This window comes from Ostrinia furnacalis, unplaced genomic scaffold (assembly GCF_004193835.3).
Source record: "Ostrinia furnacalis isolate ACB-3 unplaced genomic scaffold, ASM419383v2 OfSCF4967, whole genome shotgun sequence".
Taxonomy (NCBI): Eukaryota; Metazoa; Arthropoda; class Insecta; order Lepidoptera; family Crambidae; genus Ostrinia; species Ostrinia furnacalis.
In genome coordinates, this window is record NW_021135206.1 from 117,177 (window position 1) to 133,343 (window position 16,167).

At 37.6% G+C, this 16,167-nt stretch overlaps 1 protein-coding gene across 1 annotated transcript in view; it reads left to right on the forward strand.

Annotated features, from left to right (window-relative positions):
- sano (CABIT domain-containing protein serrano) overlaps nucleotides 1-16,167 on the forward strand; it is a 158,862-nt gene that overhangs the window by 102,446 nt on the left and 40,249 nt on the right. The window contains exon 4 of the mRNA XM_028315066.1: nucleotides 14,942-14,985. The gene's annotated coding sequence lies outside the window, so the exon portion shown is untranslated. The remainder of the gene's footprint in view (nucleotides 1-14,941; nucleotides 14,986-16,167) is intronic.

Here is a 16,167-nt window from a genome sequence, read left to right on the forward strand (position 1 = left end):
GATCGGCTGGTGACATCATAAATTTCCAGCCATAGGACGTCCACTGCTGAACATAGGCCTTTCCCAATGATTTCCACATTGACCGGCTGGTAGCGGCCTGCATCCAACGCCTTCCTGTTACCTTTATGAGACTAGTGATATTTACAGAAGTATTCTTTTAATCGATTATTTACCTGAATTTCAGCCACATCCTTACTTTTATGATTTTATTCTGACTGAAAGTAACCTTTTAATCAAATAAAATAATCATTTATTTGCTTTATTTATTTGTTCGTTTATCGACATTTTATAACACTATCGATACAAACCTTCACAACCCCATCACTACCCAGCGAGACATGTCACTAACGACATGATTGCACCCACGCGGATTCCTGGCTCTAAAGCGCAGCTAACCTTGGGCTCTGGCCTGAATACTAGCACTAATCCTAGCTAGAAAGTAATGTAGCATAGGTATATTTGAGTAGCAGTAATTAATCTACCTACTTTATGAAATGTTAGCTTTTCCTGCGAATTAAAATTTAACTCCCCGTGAACTTAAGTTTGTCACAGAAAAACTATCTTAAGACAGCGTCATTTTAAGTATTTGTTTTTTTTTATCCACAACGAGGAAGCTCTTGGCCTGTATCTCACCTGATGGTAAGTGATGATCAGGCCGAAGGTGGAAGAGAGCGGAATCCTCAATCACGGAGGAACTGGCTATCTTACCTCTAACTGCCGGAACACAACAATGCTGTTAACATTGTTGTTATGGCGACAGACTTAGGTAAGATGGTGGTAGATGAAAAAGCCCTACCACCAACCAAACCGCACAGAAAAATCTGCGCCAACTGGGAATCGAACCCGGGACCTCTGCGTCTGCAGCAGGTGGTATAACACTAGACCACAGAGGCGGTTAAAACACATTTAGCTGATTAATTAATGTAGCCTTGCAGTTGGGGTAGTTCCGATAGAGTAGAGTGGAATAGAACCCTCACTCTTCTCGTAGATATCTTAAGAGGCGTCTGAGGAAGAAAATTACTTCATCAACCCGTGAGACCAGCGTGGAGAGTAAAGGTCCAATCCTCTTTTTGATCCAGTAAATTAGTCATGTGTGTGTGAGTGTGGTGATGGCAGATTAGAATACATTTGTCACCAACCCCTACTTTCCCGCGGGTGTCGTAAGAAGAGACGACTTAGGGACTACACATCAAACAGAGAACGGGCAGCAGGGCTGAGTGTGAGTTTACATACAAACGCATTAAAAAATGTATGAACAATTTAGTTTTTGATAGTTTCCCGCTAGGGGCGCTGTACAATCCGTCATACATTTAATGTAATTTTTTGACGCGCAATCTAGTGAGCACGTTTGAAAAAAACTTACACTCAGCCCTCTGAAAACATCAATCTTTTAAACTGCGATCTCCAATCCGCCTGCCAAGCATTATCGCAAAACCCTCCACTATAGTGGGGGAGGCTCATAGTCCAGCAATGGACTGTAAAGGACTGTTGATGATGATGAAATTAGTCATGTTCCTGCAGTGGAGACTGAATCAGCTAATGATAAATATAAATAACTTTGATTTAATTAAAATACCAAGACTGTAAACACACGGGTATTCGAAGCAATAATAGAAAATCCATACGATTGTCGCATTTTGTGAGAGTTAATTCAATTTAGGCTTCGCCAACCCGTCTGATGAGCATGAAGAGTATAGGTCCAATCCTCTTTTAGCTCTAGAAAATCAGAGCCGTTCCTACATTGCAGACTCTGATGATGATTATAAATAACTGATGTACCTCATAAAAAAATACCAAGACGCTTTGCGTGTTTAGCAGGTATTCGAAGCAATAATAAAAAATCCAAACAATTGTCGCGTTGCAAGAGTGTAGGCAGAATTTGTGTCATGTCGCTTCTGTCGCAACACTAAGGTCAACCACGACGGGTCAAGTGATGACCCGCGGTGTCCATTATCGAATGCGAATCGTGTATGGATTGTCCGTTAGATGTTTATTTTGAAGTTTCTTGAAGGTCCGAAGGTGTCTATTATTTTTGTAATTGACTGTAATAACTAAGGTCATTACACTATTTTTGACAAGGCCAATGTAAATTATTATTTACCCTTAACTTCGTATGCACAAAATATAGTTTTTGGGATTACTACCTAAAGGTCATAGCAGACTTATCAACTGGGAAAGGGATCAACACCATATCGCCTCTTGATCTGTCATCGCCTTTTGCGCGCTGTCGACCGCTAGGCGAGGCGTTTAAGTTACGGTGCGGATAAGTGTGCATTGTAGTATGGAGTTTCATAAAAAGAATACTGACCGCCTCGAGTTGAAACGGTTACGATCCCTTTCCGGGTTGATAAATGTGCTACGCCCTTAATTGACCAACAAAACAAAATCTTCTTACAACCTTTTATGAAACTCACTTTATTAATCTTATAACTTAAAGAAATCCGCCGGCATGGGTTCATAAGTTACAAAGTAGATACAGTATGTAATCTATGATAACACATATTTTTTTATTAACCACAACAAAAGAAGCTCCCTGCATCTATCACATAACTTACTCAAATAGTTATTCAAGTTCTTTGCAACTGCAAAAAAAACCTTGGAAATTCAAAAATCAAATCCGTTAAATAATAACAAAACGGAACTCAAATCGATCCATAAATCATCGATCCATAATGACGATCGATACGAAAGTTTGCAACTAATTATTTTCACTCGTGTAACGGCGCACATCGTTATTTTAGGGTTAACACATTGAAAATTGTATCTGTTTGTCAATAATTCAATCATTTATATTATTAATAGTTTTCACTATTTCATAACGAGTTTTTGTGTCTTATTATACAGTCGATAATATTATTATCACGTGCAAAAATATATTATGCAATTTTATTTGAATTTAAAACTTGGAACAACGAGGAAGTTCTTGGCCTGTATCTCACCTGATGGTAAGTGACAATCAGGCCGAAGGTGGAAGCGAGCTTCACCCGGAATCCTCAACCATGGAGGAACTGGCTATCTTACCTCTATCTACCGGAATACAACAATGCTTTTTTTGCGCCAATGTATTTGCGACAACCCTAAAATCTTTCAGTAGATACCGTAAACTGTTATCGATTCGGGGAACATCGTTATACTAAGCATCGATAATAATTCGTTTGTAATCGACATTTATTAGAGTACTAGCGGCCGCCCGCGACTTCGTACGCGTGGATCCCGTTTTACCCCCTTCATCTATCTTACGCGGTTTAGATTTTTCATACAAATGTTTTTCCCGCTAACTCCCGTTCCCGAGGGAATTTTGCAATATCCTGTTGTAACTAAGCTTTAAGTTTACTAAGGTACCTGCATGCCTAATTTCAAGCGTCTAACTTAAGCGGTTTCAATTTTTCATACAAAAGGATTTTCCCGCTATATCCCGTTCCCGTGGGAATTTCGGGAATTCCTTTCGTAGTGCACCTCTACGGTACCTAAGCTACGTCCCTTCCAAATTTCAAGTGCCTGCGTTTAGCTGTTTAGGCTGTGCGGTCTGTCAGTCAGTCAGTTTCTCCTTTTATACAGGGTGGCCAAAACAGTGAGGTCTAAAAGAAAAATTTAGATTCCTTACATCAAGGTGTACCTAAATCACCCCCATGTATATTATACGATTGTGCTTAGTTTAGGAAATAGAGTTAATTTTGTGATATTTTAAAATTTTATGACCTAGTAAGCTTTAAACATTTTTATCTTTTTTTTGGGTTGACTTTTTTCAGATTTCTTTTTTTCGACAGATTTGTTGTGAATTGCAGATGTTTGAAAAAAAAAATCACCTTCCTATCTTTGATTTAAGATACAAAAGTTTTGCTAGAAACATTAAAATTATGCTTTTATCAGAACACTATCAAATCAACTTAAAAGTTTAAGTAAAAAAAAAGAACTTCCATAGGTCCAAAACCATTTTAAAAACTGCGCCGTTTCCTGAACTCTCATAATAATACAAAAAAACATGTACTTAATAGGCCACTATTTCCTGTAATCGGTCCACTAAAGTGGTAAGTCGGAGATTCCTATACATGTTTTTGACTTTCTTAGAGTGAATTAATATTGGGAATCCTCTAAGTTTACATTACGTAGAACAGATTTAAAGCAGTAACTGGGCAGAACACGTTTTTATTCTCAACGAGGAAGCTCTTGCCCTTAATCACACCTGGAGGAAACTGATGATTAGGCTGAAGGTGGAAGGGAACTTCAACTACAGGAGAACTATGGCTTCCTACCTCCAAATAGGAAACGGCGCAGTTTTTAAAATGGTTTTGGACCTATGGAAGTTCTTTTTTTTACTTAAACTTTTAAGTTGAAAATTTGATAGTGTTCTGATAAAAGCATAATTTTAATGTTTCTAGCAAAACTTTTGTATCTTGAATCAAAGATAGAAAGGTGATTATTTTTTTCAAACATCTGCAATTCATAACAAGTCTGTCGAAAAAAATAAATCTGAAAAAAGTCAACCCAAAAAAAAGATAAAAATGTTTAAAGCCATAAAATTTTAAAATATCACAAAATTAACTCTATCTCCTAAACTAAGCACAATCGTATTACATACATGGGGGTGATTTAGGTACACCTTGATGTAAGGAATCTAAATTTTTCTTTTAGACCTCACTGTTTTGGCCACCCTGTATGTATAATTTAAGAAGATTCGCGATTTTATACGTGACGCGGGTGTGCGGTTCGGTTTTTATGAAAATTGCGAACTACTGTTACTTTGTATTGACTATCGACCGCTTATAGCGGTTTTGATTCAATCCCTGGATCGGGCAATTAACATAGATCACTACATAATATAAAACAAAGTCCTGTATGTCTGTCCCTATGTATGTTTAGAACTTCAAAACGACGCAACGGATTTTGATGCGGTGTTTTAATAGATTCAAGAGGAAGGTTTTTAAGTATAATTTGTACCTGTGCGAAGCAGGGGCAGGTCGCTAGTATGAAATAATATGTAGACTTATGGTTCCGAGCGTTGAAATAGAATAAAGGACGTAGCACACTTTTCAACACGGAAAGGGATCGTAACCGTACCAACTCGGGGCGGTCAGTATTCTTTGTATGAAACTCCATACTTTAAAATCCTAACTCTCGTTCCCACCGCTGCAACTCCTGTGTAGCCAGGATGAAAATCCATACTGCAACGCACACTTATCCGCACCGTAACGTAAACGCCTCGCCTCGCGGTTTACAACGCGCGAAAAGCGATGACAACTTATGAAAGGCGATACGGTGTTGATCCCTTTCCGAGGTGATAAGTCTGCTATGACCTTAAAACCACCCCACTCTTAACGTAGATGTCGCAAGAGGCGACTCGTTCATTGTTTCACCCAAAGGACGTCCACTGCTGGACAAAAACCTTTCTCAATTTCCACAACGACCAGGCATCCAGGTGCTTCCTGCGTGCATCCAGATCATCAATCCACCGAGTAGGAGGCCTGCCCGCAACGCGTCATTTCAGTCCGTTCTATCCACTAAAAATTTTTCTGCTTTAACAGCCATCAGCTCTACGAGCTTTAAACGGTCACCCATCCGCAATTTGACCACTCTTAAGGTTGCTTAACTTTTGAACAAAACCGGAACTAAAAAGCACTAATTACTAATTCTTAATGATTTCACTAATGTAATCGGGTTTTAATTCCGCTATTAACTTATTTTACATCGATTCAGTTCCCATGTAGTTCACTGACCATTGGACTTGACTGAATGAATTATTTTATTTTTCCTGTTGGTGTAAAAAAGCTACATACAAAAACTTTACTGTTTAGGTAATAACTACAGATGAAAGTAAATAGAGTTTATTACTGTGGTAATAAGATCTATTTTGCTACGTAAATGTAGAGTTTGATTGCTGTCATCTGTACTAATAAACCGAAGGAGCGATTTTGGAACTGAAATTCTACGAATTTTACTTTTTCTATGATATATGAATTCGCAGAATTGCTAAAATCAAGTAGCAGTGGGCGGGGCACATAGCTCGTAGAGCTGATGGCTGCTGGGGCAGAAAAGTTCTCGAGTGGCGACCACGGGCTGGAAGACGTAGTGTGGGCTGGCCTCCCACTAGGTGGACCGACGATCTGGTGAAGGTCGCGGGAAGACCCCGAATGCGGGCAGCGCAGGACCGGTTGTTGTGGAAATCCATAGCGGGAGGTCTTTGTCCAGCTGTGGACGTCATTTAGCTGAAACGAACTAGGTATAAATGCGCTGAAAATGGCCTACATACTGCTCGTAATATAGAATTTGAAAAGCTTAATTTAAATAAAAGTTTATTACAATTAATTTGGCACTGGCTAAATATGCGAACGCACGAAGCCGTTACAAAAAGAAAAGAAAAAACAATTGAAACTCGACGCATTCCAAACGCGCGAAACAAAACAATATCCAGACACCGTTGCTCGTTGCTAGGGGGCGCTGTTCCGCAAACTGACGCGACCCCGCGCGGTCGTGTCGTGTCGTGTCTAAGTACAGTCGGGACAATAAAAAGTAAGTACTAGAAAATAAACTTTGTAAAATTAAATTTTGAAAACAATAATATTCCATTTTTATTTCATTATTTTCAACTAAAAGAGTTTTACTGCTTAACAAAGGCCTTCCCTCTGATTTTCACGTTCCAGCATTCAAAATCCAATTTTGTATGTAAAATTAAAATGATTGGTAATACCTCTCCCTTTCATAACAAAAATTATATGAAGTGTACTTAAATAGAAAGTTAAAGATCCTTTAGGGCAATTTGTCATTTTGTCCTAAACTGGATACGGTATTCTGTCATATTTTGTGATTCGACGTTTTTCTGCAAAAACAACACATATTTTTTTTACACAAGTAAACATTTATTAAAAATTCCATGTTAACTTAAAAAGAACAACACATATTTTTACTGCTGACTGTACCATCATTGAAAATACAGCTCTGAGCAATGCGGGTAACAAACGTTTTGTTTTTGCGTCTGTGGGGTCAAGTGACATTATGTGTTTAAATTCCGCAAAAGTAGGCGAAGACATTGCACTGTACAGCCTAACGTGTACTTGGTCTAACACCTTTACTCTAAGGCTGAGTTAAACCAACTTACTTTGACCGTGACACTAGGTGGACCGACGATCTGGTGAAGGTCGCGGGAGCCGCCTGGATGCGAGCGGCGCAGGACCAGTCTCTGTGGAAATCCTTGGGGGAGGCCTTTGTCCAGCAGTGGACGTCTTTCGGCTGAAAGGAACGAACGAACTTTGACCGTAACTTTAACAATAACCGGTGCTTTTTGTATGGAGTTTGACAGATTTTTGACGTTTGTCAAAGTTAAAGTAAGATGGTGCAACCCAGCCTAAGACTCCTCGCAGGCTACAGATTTTTAGTCGGCCGATAATAATTGTGCCCGCTTTTAATTCGTATGTAGAATCGGCTAATGCCACTATTATATGCGCACTATTATACATGTCCATTGCTGATTACTGCTTGCACGCTTGCATGCATGTTTGCTTGCATGCATGCATGCTAGCTTGCACGCCTGCTTGCATTTGCTTGATGAAACCCTAATAAGATTATTAGAAAATTATATTTTGGACCGTATATTGTGAATTGCTAATAAATAACCCTGGACACGTCTCGGTCGATTCTTTGCCGATCGTTCCTCTCAATTTAATGACTATGGCTTTACACCGACGGATTTTGCTCGTTCGTTTCAGTCAAATGACGTCCGCTGCTGGAAAAGGCCTTCCCCAAAGATTTACACAACGACTGGTCCTGCACTGCCCTGCCCAGGTACCTCCCGCGACCTTCGCCAAATCATCAGCCCAATGGAAGACCTGTCCACACTACGTCTTCCACCCGTGGTCAACACTTGAGAACTTTTCTACCCCAGCGGCCATCAGCTCTATGACTACGAGTATGTGCCCCGCCGATTTTGTTCACACGTACACATTTTCTAAGCTAACATTTTCACCACTTTTTAACACAAATCGGACCGTGTAAAGACCATCTCGATGCGACTGTTTACGGCCTCGTAAAACGGGTATTGTCTATGGCACAGACAGCACATCAAGGTTTACACTATACTGTCTTATCTACTCGTAATAAGCACTATTTTACTACAAAAATCCACTTTGATGTGCCCGTTAACGTCAGCGGAGTTCTGCTGAAATATGGCGACAGCTTTCATGTGGGTAGATGGAAAAATGCATTAAAATTTATGGACGATAAGAACTGGTGGAAGCAACCACAACGCTAGTTCGGTTGCGGCTTCGAATCCTGCATGAGGCAAATATGATGTACCTACTCAACAATTTTACATTGAAAGTGCTCAAAAATCATACGCTTTTTTATAAAAACCCAACACAAAAAAGACTTTTATGGAATTAGCTAAGTGTGACGTCACTACCTGCAACACGTTCATACAAATTATTTTCAACGTGGCACAAGTAATGTCACTAGATTTAAAACACTATTCCCACCCCTCATTCCTACCGTTGCAACTCCTGTGTAGCCAGGATCTACAGCTTAAACGCCAATAAAAACCCTACCAGTGAAGGTCAAGTTTGTCCCGGGGCAAAGTTAAACTGTCATTGGACCTGCAAAGAAATTAATTAGAATATAGAAGGACTTCGAAGACATTAGTGACTTAGAAAATTTTAAAAATAATTCATATTCTCTATTGGTGTTTTCGATTGTTTATTCAACACAGATATTGTCTGTGATAAAGCCCAATGACTGATTGCACCAGGAAATGTAGAGCCGTGTTACACTGCAATACTGTATCTTACCAGCCATCGATTGGCTGAGTTACAGCCTAAGAATGATCAACACCTTGCTTACTTATAAATTATCTAGACTTTAGGGTTGGTGTACAATAGACATTTTGCTGAAATTGAAAAAATGTGACAGTAGCGCTACAGCGTAGTTATGTGCTACATCTATACTATAAAAGCGAAAGGACTCACTCACTTATCACGAAATCTCAGAAACTACTAGTGCTAGTCTCAAAGGACAATGACCAAAAATGTATGGAGTGTGGTCCAAATGTCCACCACTAACGAGACCTATGTTGTAAAATAGTCTACTAAATACTGATTCATTATAACCAAACCGCAATCAAAAATATGCTGTCAGTAAAAAGTTATGACTGAATGAAAAGTCATGTTTTTACCTTTTCATCCAAAAAATGTTCTTGATATCATTCTATCCATCGCACATTTTGGATTAATCTATGCATGTTATGTCATACCGCTTAGTGTGCCGTGTTAGATTATCGCTAAAAGAAAAAAAAATAAACTCAGAAGAAGGACAACAATATTGGAATTATGGTCGGGTGGTCGCTGCTCTGACCCTGTTGGTTGTAGGGTGATGTTATTATAACCTAAAACCATCCTTGATAAATGGGCTATCCATAAAAAAAATATTTTTTCAAATCGGACCAGTACTTCCTGAGATTAGCGCGTAAACTACTACAATTTTTCATACGGTCATAACTTTTTACTGACAGCTTATTTTTTTTTCGTCCCATACTGAAAGTTAATCTCGATTTAATGGACTATAAGCCAATATAGGTCTCATTAGTGGTGGACATTTGGACCACTTTTGGTCATTGTCCTTTTGCATGGGGGTTCCTTTTATAACGTAGGTGCTCACTAAGACTTCTAAATAATTCTAGGTACCTATCTACTTCTCAGTACCCTTCGATACTGAGAAGTAGATAGGTACCTAGAATTTATTGTGTCTTGCTGTGCTTGTGTTTTACTTCATCATCATCAGCATCATTTCAGCTACAGGACGTCCACTGCTGAAAATAGGCCTTCTTCAATGATGTAATTTTCATGTTGCTCGGTTGGTAGCGGCCTGTATCCAGCGCCTTTTTGCTACCTTTATGAGGTCTTCAGTTCACCTTGTGTGGATTAGGTACATACCTTAGTTTCATTACCTATTAATCTAAAAAAACTGTTATCTTGTATTTTTTATTTTATTTTTTTAAACTTATGTTTTAAGCTTTTTTGTTGCTCTAAAAAAAAAAAAAACATACGGGTCGAATTGAGAACCTCCTCCTTTTTTGAAGTCGGTTGAAAACATGAGGTTTTAACTTTCAGAAATTTAGTTAATAAATTAATAACCGTCTCTACTACTGGCATTTTTTTAGAAAAAACACTTATGTGGGTAAATAGTAAATACCGTTGCGGTTTAATCCAATATCTATTAAAATATCAATATCTCAAATCCATATCGCACGTCTATCCTGCCCTCCGCCTAACAATCCGTGGGTGCGACACCGTCCGGAACCGAACCGACTACCCACCGTTGATTTAGTGAAACACGATGCTGGGGCAATATATAAATCTTCTTATCAACTGAGATAGTATTCTTATGTAACAACAAAATTTTCAATTTTAAAGGAAATGGAGAAATAGCTGAAAGTTTATTACGTAGAGTTCTTAAAACTTTTAAACTTTTCAACCGACTACAAGGCCAGCTGTGTATAGGATTCAAATCCCGTTGGGGGCAAATTATACTGAGATAAACATACGTTTTATTAGTTTATTCCTAACCGGATATGGCTGAAACACTTTTCTGTTTTTGATGGCACTTTCACTGGCAGAATTAGATTAAAAGTTACATTATTTCCCTAAGAATTCAAATTCAACTCAAAGTACATTATTATTGATTTAAAACAAAAAACATGTTAATAAATAAATGTAACCTAGAAATAAAAATAAAAACTAAAACTTTGTATGTTTGTTAGTAAAAATAATACTAAAAAAAACATCAAGTGAGTCAAATAGGACTAATTTTATTATACTATACTCATGTAATTTTTATTACCTATCTAACACAAAATAATGTTATTTGAATAAAAATATTTATAATGATGACTTCAAAACATGCCAGAACTCTGTATTTAGGTTCTAATCGACAATTTAGTTATTTACGCCTTACCATGTATATTTTAAAGCTTCAAACTCAAAGCTATTGCCCACAAAGCGTGCTCATAACATTGAATCATTAAAGTTTAATTATCTAACAAAACTATTGCAGAATCGCATTACCACAGACGGCAATTTAAAAACCATTAACCGATTATGTCAGCAAATAGGTATTAAGTCATACAAAGACATACAAACCATTCAAAGCTGTTTCATACGCGACCTTAACTAAACAAAATTAAGAGTTTTTAGGTATAAGTCGACAATTTTGTATTGGATACTAAAATTGAGAGATTAAGCATTGGCGTAAATCGAAAATTTTGTATTACTTAGATACTGCTAGATTTTCTAATAAATAGACACTTTTTGTAGCTTGATTATGCAAGTTTATAAATGCAAATGTTAACTCTATTTTTAAAACTTCAATCGAACAGCTTGACCGATGAGTTTTTGTTATTATTTGTTAAAAAAGAAAACTTCGAAAAGTTTCCTGAAAAATGATGAAATTGAGAAAAACATTGTACAATTTGGACAAGCCAACATCTGTAGGGTTAGCTACTAACCCCCTTACTAATAAAACTTACACGCTCGTTGAACAGTGTTTTAAAGTGACGTTTAGTATGGAAATGTCATTTTAAAACAGTGTTCAACAACTGTGTAACTTTTTATTAGTAAGGGGGTAAGTCAATTACATATAAAGAAAATCATCGGACTGGGTCACGAAGAAAGACGCTACATTGTATGTACATTCACGATAATCCTCACACCGTATCTCAGCACATTATACTCAAATCACCAAGTATCGATATGTAAGCAAACACATATAATCGTCCCTTTCTAATACAAGTGATGAGAGCGGGCAGGTCAATCTCTATAACGAGGTATAACGGTTATAAATTCGCTCACGGTCGCTCTCGTGAATTCACGTTAATCACCCTGTATCATTACTATACAGGGTTACCAGTTTCAGGGGTGGCACAAGTAGAAGGAAACTAGAGAGACAAACTTGACCTTCACTGGTTGGGTTTTATTGGCGGTCAAGCTGTAGATTCTGACTACACAGGAGTTGCAGTGGTGGGAAAGAGAGGTGGGAATAGTCCCGTAGTGAGAAAAATCATAACAAAATTAAAACTGACAAATAAACTTTTTGACCAATGAAGTTTGGTAGGTAGAATTCACTACGACTATTTTAGGGATCATGAATGAACTCTACTGAAAAGTCAAAAAACAACACAAGTTAAAAATGTACTACGCTTTGCATAATGGCGCCACGCATTTGACATGTTAGTTTCAATTTTCATTCATAGATGGTGTTATACCGAGTGGTGACGACGTTGACTCGCGGTATCGTAATATGATTCTTTCCGGGTTAGATGTTTTGTATATTTTATTATTATGTTTTATCAGCCTACCGAATTTTTCTTATTTAATGTGTATATTATTTGAGCCACGATAGCCGAACGGTGAAGGGGTCGGACTGGCCGACTCGTGATCCGGGGAACGCGGGTTCGGTCCCCGCCGCCGCTCGACTATTGTGGTGAGCTCACTCGTGACACAAGCATATTTAGCTTAGTACGAGGGGCTAGCGGGAGTATTAGTAATTTGTGTAATAACAAATTACTAATAATCTTTATAAAAAAATAAAAAAAATGTAGTGTGTGAACATATTATTAAGACTGAAACTTTAAATTCAAAGGTCGATAGCCTCTGAAACAGCAATGGCGGCGTTATAGCGTGTATCGGCACTAGTATGGTATAATCTCGGTTCCCAGACATGAGTGGTCGACAATCCAAAGTCAAGGGCTGACCCTTCACCTACATATCGGTCAGTATCTTATTAACGGACCGTTCGGAATCGTGTATGGTCCAAACGTGGAAGACATAGCGGATTCTGTGAGCCAGTGAGCCTGTAATTTATACTAGGCTGACCTGACGAACTTTGTATCGCCATCATCAGAAATAATGTAGGATTTTAATGGTGAATTTAGTCCCAAACTAAGCAAAGCTTGTACTATGGGTACTAGACAACGGATATAAACATACTTAAATACTTTTTTTTTGTAAATACATACTTATTATACATAGAAAACACCCAGTCCAATACCTCCGGAATAGTAGTCCGTTTCGAACCACTATACCAAACGGCCGACAATATTATTAATTTAATAAATAATAATTTGATTATTATCTTTCTTCTTTATAATAGTAGTTAGATGTAGACTACAGACGTTTGTCGCCAGCAGCTTTGCACTCTAGATTTTTAACTGCTTCTATGTTCTTCTGATTAATTTCGTTGCGGGTCCAATGACAGTTCCTTTTCCGCGGGAAAAACTTCACTGATTGGATTTTACTGGCGGTCACGCTGTAGGTACTAGCTAGTGAGAATAGACCCGTAAGACGACGCGTCACAAATGGCTACACATTTTGGGATCTTTTGTCTGTTTATGTACAAAACTCAATGAATATTAAGATTTTTTAACTATTCAAACTCAAGCATAGATATACAGCTCTGGTGTTGGTGAAATACTTATCAAATATGGGCATCTACAGATCTCAAAGCTATTTTTAAGTTTAGATTCACACAAGTCTACCCAGCTCTTAAAATCTCTCGTTATATCGTGGAATTATAAGTGTCCTCAAAGGTTTACTTAGTTCCGCTAATGCTTATAAATTAGGTCAACCCTAACAAGCTAGGTCAAAGGCCCTGTCAATGTGTCCGTTTGTTTGTTTAAGTCTCATTGCAAAACGCGTCAATTCTCTCACTTTTGGGAGTGTACTAACAAACAAACATGGCAGTGTCCATGTTTGATGTTATGATACATGTTGTATTCAAGGTTATGTTTAAATATTGCAGCAAGGATTTTTTAAACAATGTTTTGGCTGTGACTTTGTTGAATCGATTTAAGGTTTAGTTGCACCACCTTACTTTAACCGTAACTATAACCATAACCGGTGTTTTTTAGTTGGACAGACTTTTGACGTTTTTAATAGTTAAAGTAATGCATCCTGTTTCTCATCCTATGGTCTAGTGGCCAGGTCTTAGAGATCCCAGGGTCGATTCCCAGCAAGAGAAAATTCTTCGCGTTTGTTGGTTCTCTGTCTCCGCGTTCGTTATGATATGATCATCACTTTCAATTATTAACAATGCTTATCAATTTAATTATTACTTAATTTAATTACTTATTCCTGAACGTACCCGAAATTATGGCTTCTTATACAATAGTACAAACTTTCATCCCCTACCTTCAAGTTTTATTATCAAAGAAAATCAAATTAACCTGTTAGCTTTTATTGAGTGCTGAGTTTTGATTTTAATCCAATTACATTTTATTTTTTTTACAAATAAAGAAGCCATGAAGGCTTAATTAAAACTCATAGAAACCTAGCATAGCGAGACAAATTAATTGCTATAAATTGCTATAAATGTAACCAATAGAACACCTGATGATAATGCTCCACATCCGCCACAATGCACTGACCTGATTTTTATACTAATGCATTCGTGTTTTTGCACGCGCACGCGCACACTTCATACAAAGTCGAGTAAGATTTTTAGATTCAAGGTGGGTCCAAAAAGAACTGAAACTTTATTATGTTGAATAATATGTATTTTATTAAACATAATAAATTAATTATATATATGATATAAAAGAAGAGAGAGAGAGTGAGAGAGAAAATGCGCAAACCCTCAATCTGCGAGTCGCATTAGTCCACTTTTATTTTTGAAAAAATCTGCCAAAATTTTATTTTAAGTAAAATTTTATAAAATGGTAATGTACCTACTTTAATTTTATTTTTTTCGACATACTTTCAGCTAGTCACAAAATAGGCAGGATGACAAAAGAACAACTTTATTGACTTACATTTACTAATAATAACAATTAAATATGTCGATTGTGTGCTTATGTTACATTACATTCAATGCATAATAGGTATGCTACATGCAAGATGTAATTATTCAGATTGTTAATGATCGAATACTTTTTGCATATCGATTAATAATAGATTGTTTGTTCCAGATCGCTCGATAGAGACGAGCAACCTGTACCCGCGTGTTTATAAGGTAAGCAACCCAAAACTTGTGGGTTCTATTCTCGCGAGGGTCAAATTATTCGTATTGTATTATGAGGTGTGTAGCACAGCACACGCATTTTATATTTTAATAACAAAATAGTTTTGTTTACAACAATTTTATACCTATGACTGTGGTCTAGTGGTAAGACCAAGGTTCGATTCCCAGTGGGGGCAGATTTTCCTGTTCGGTTTGGTTGGTGGTAGGGCTTGTTCTAAGTCCACCTGGCTAGGTACCACATCTTACCCAAGTCTGTCGCCATAACAACAATGTTAACAAAATTTTTGTATTCCGGCAGTTAGAGGTAAGATAGCTAGTTCCTCCGTGGTTGAGGATTTCAGGTGAAGCTCGCTTCCACCTTCGGCCTGATCATCGCTTACCATCAGGTGAGATACAGGCAAAGAACTTCCTCATTTTTGCTTAAAAAAATCCCTCTTTGAAAAATATTCTATAGCCTATGTTCATTAGTAGGGATAATGTATGATTCTCCTGGTGAAAGAATTTTTCAAATCGGTCCAGTAGTTTCGGAGCCTATTTCAATACAAACAGACAGCCAAATATTTCCTCTTTTAATTAGCGTAGATCATTTTTAATTCAGCTCACTGCAACAGATCAGTTATGCCCGTTTTCACCATCAATCCCTTATTTTTAAGTGACTCCTATGGTAACACATACCGGGCATTTTGTTTTCATAGGCGTCACTTAAAAATAAGGGATTGATGGTGAAAACGGGCATTAGTCTTTCTTTTTTAATCTTATTTACTTTCCAAAGTCTATATACACGCAGGATAGATTTTGATTATGTACAGTATGTAGACATTTTACTAGCACTTGACGTAGAGAATGGCTACTAAGCGGGTGGTCATATATTTTTGCTGTTAAGTGTCTGTCTTGTGGCAGGCCTGGCTCACTCCGCGCGTTACATCCGATAATTACCTACAGCGAAGCGCCCCGCCGGCGGGTATTATATCAGTCGAGTGTCACGCGCGCGCCCGTCAGTATGCTGGCATGCGTTTTAGTAACTAATTCTATGATCGAAGTATTATTTAAAAATGGACATAAAGAGAAAGAAATATTTTTGTGCGGCGTTCGGGTGTTTAAATTCGAAAAGAAATCTACCGGATTTATCTTTTTTTTTCGCTTCCCAAAGATGCTGAAAGGTATGTTGACCAT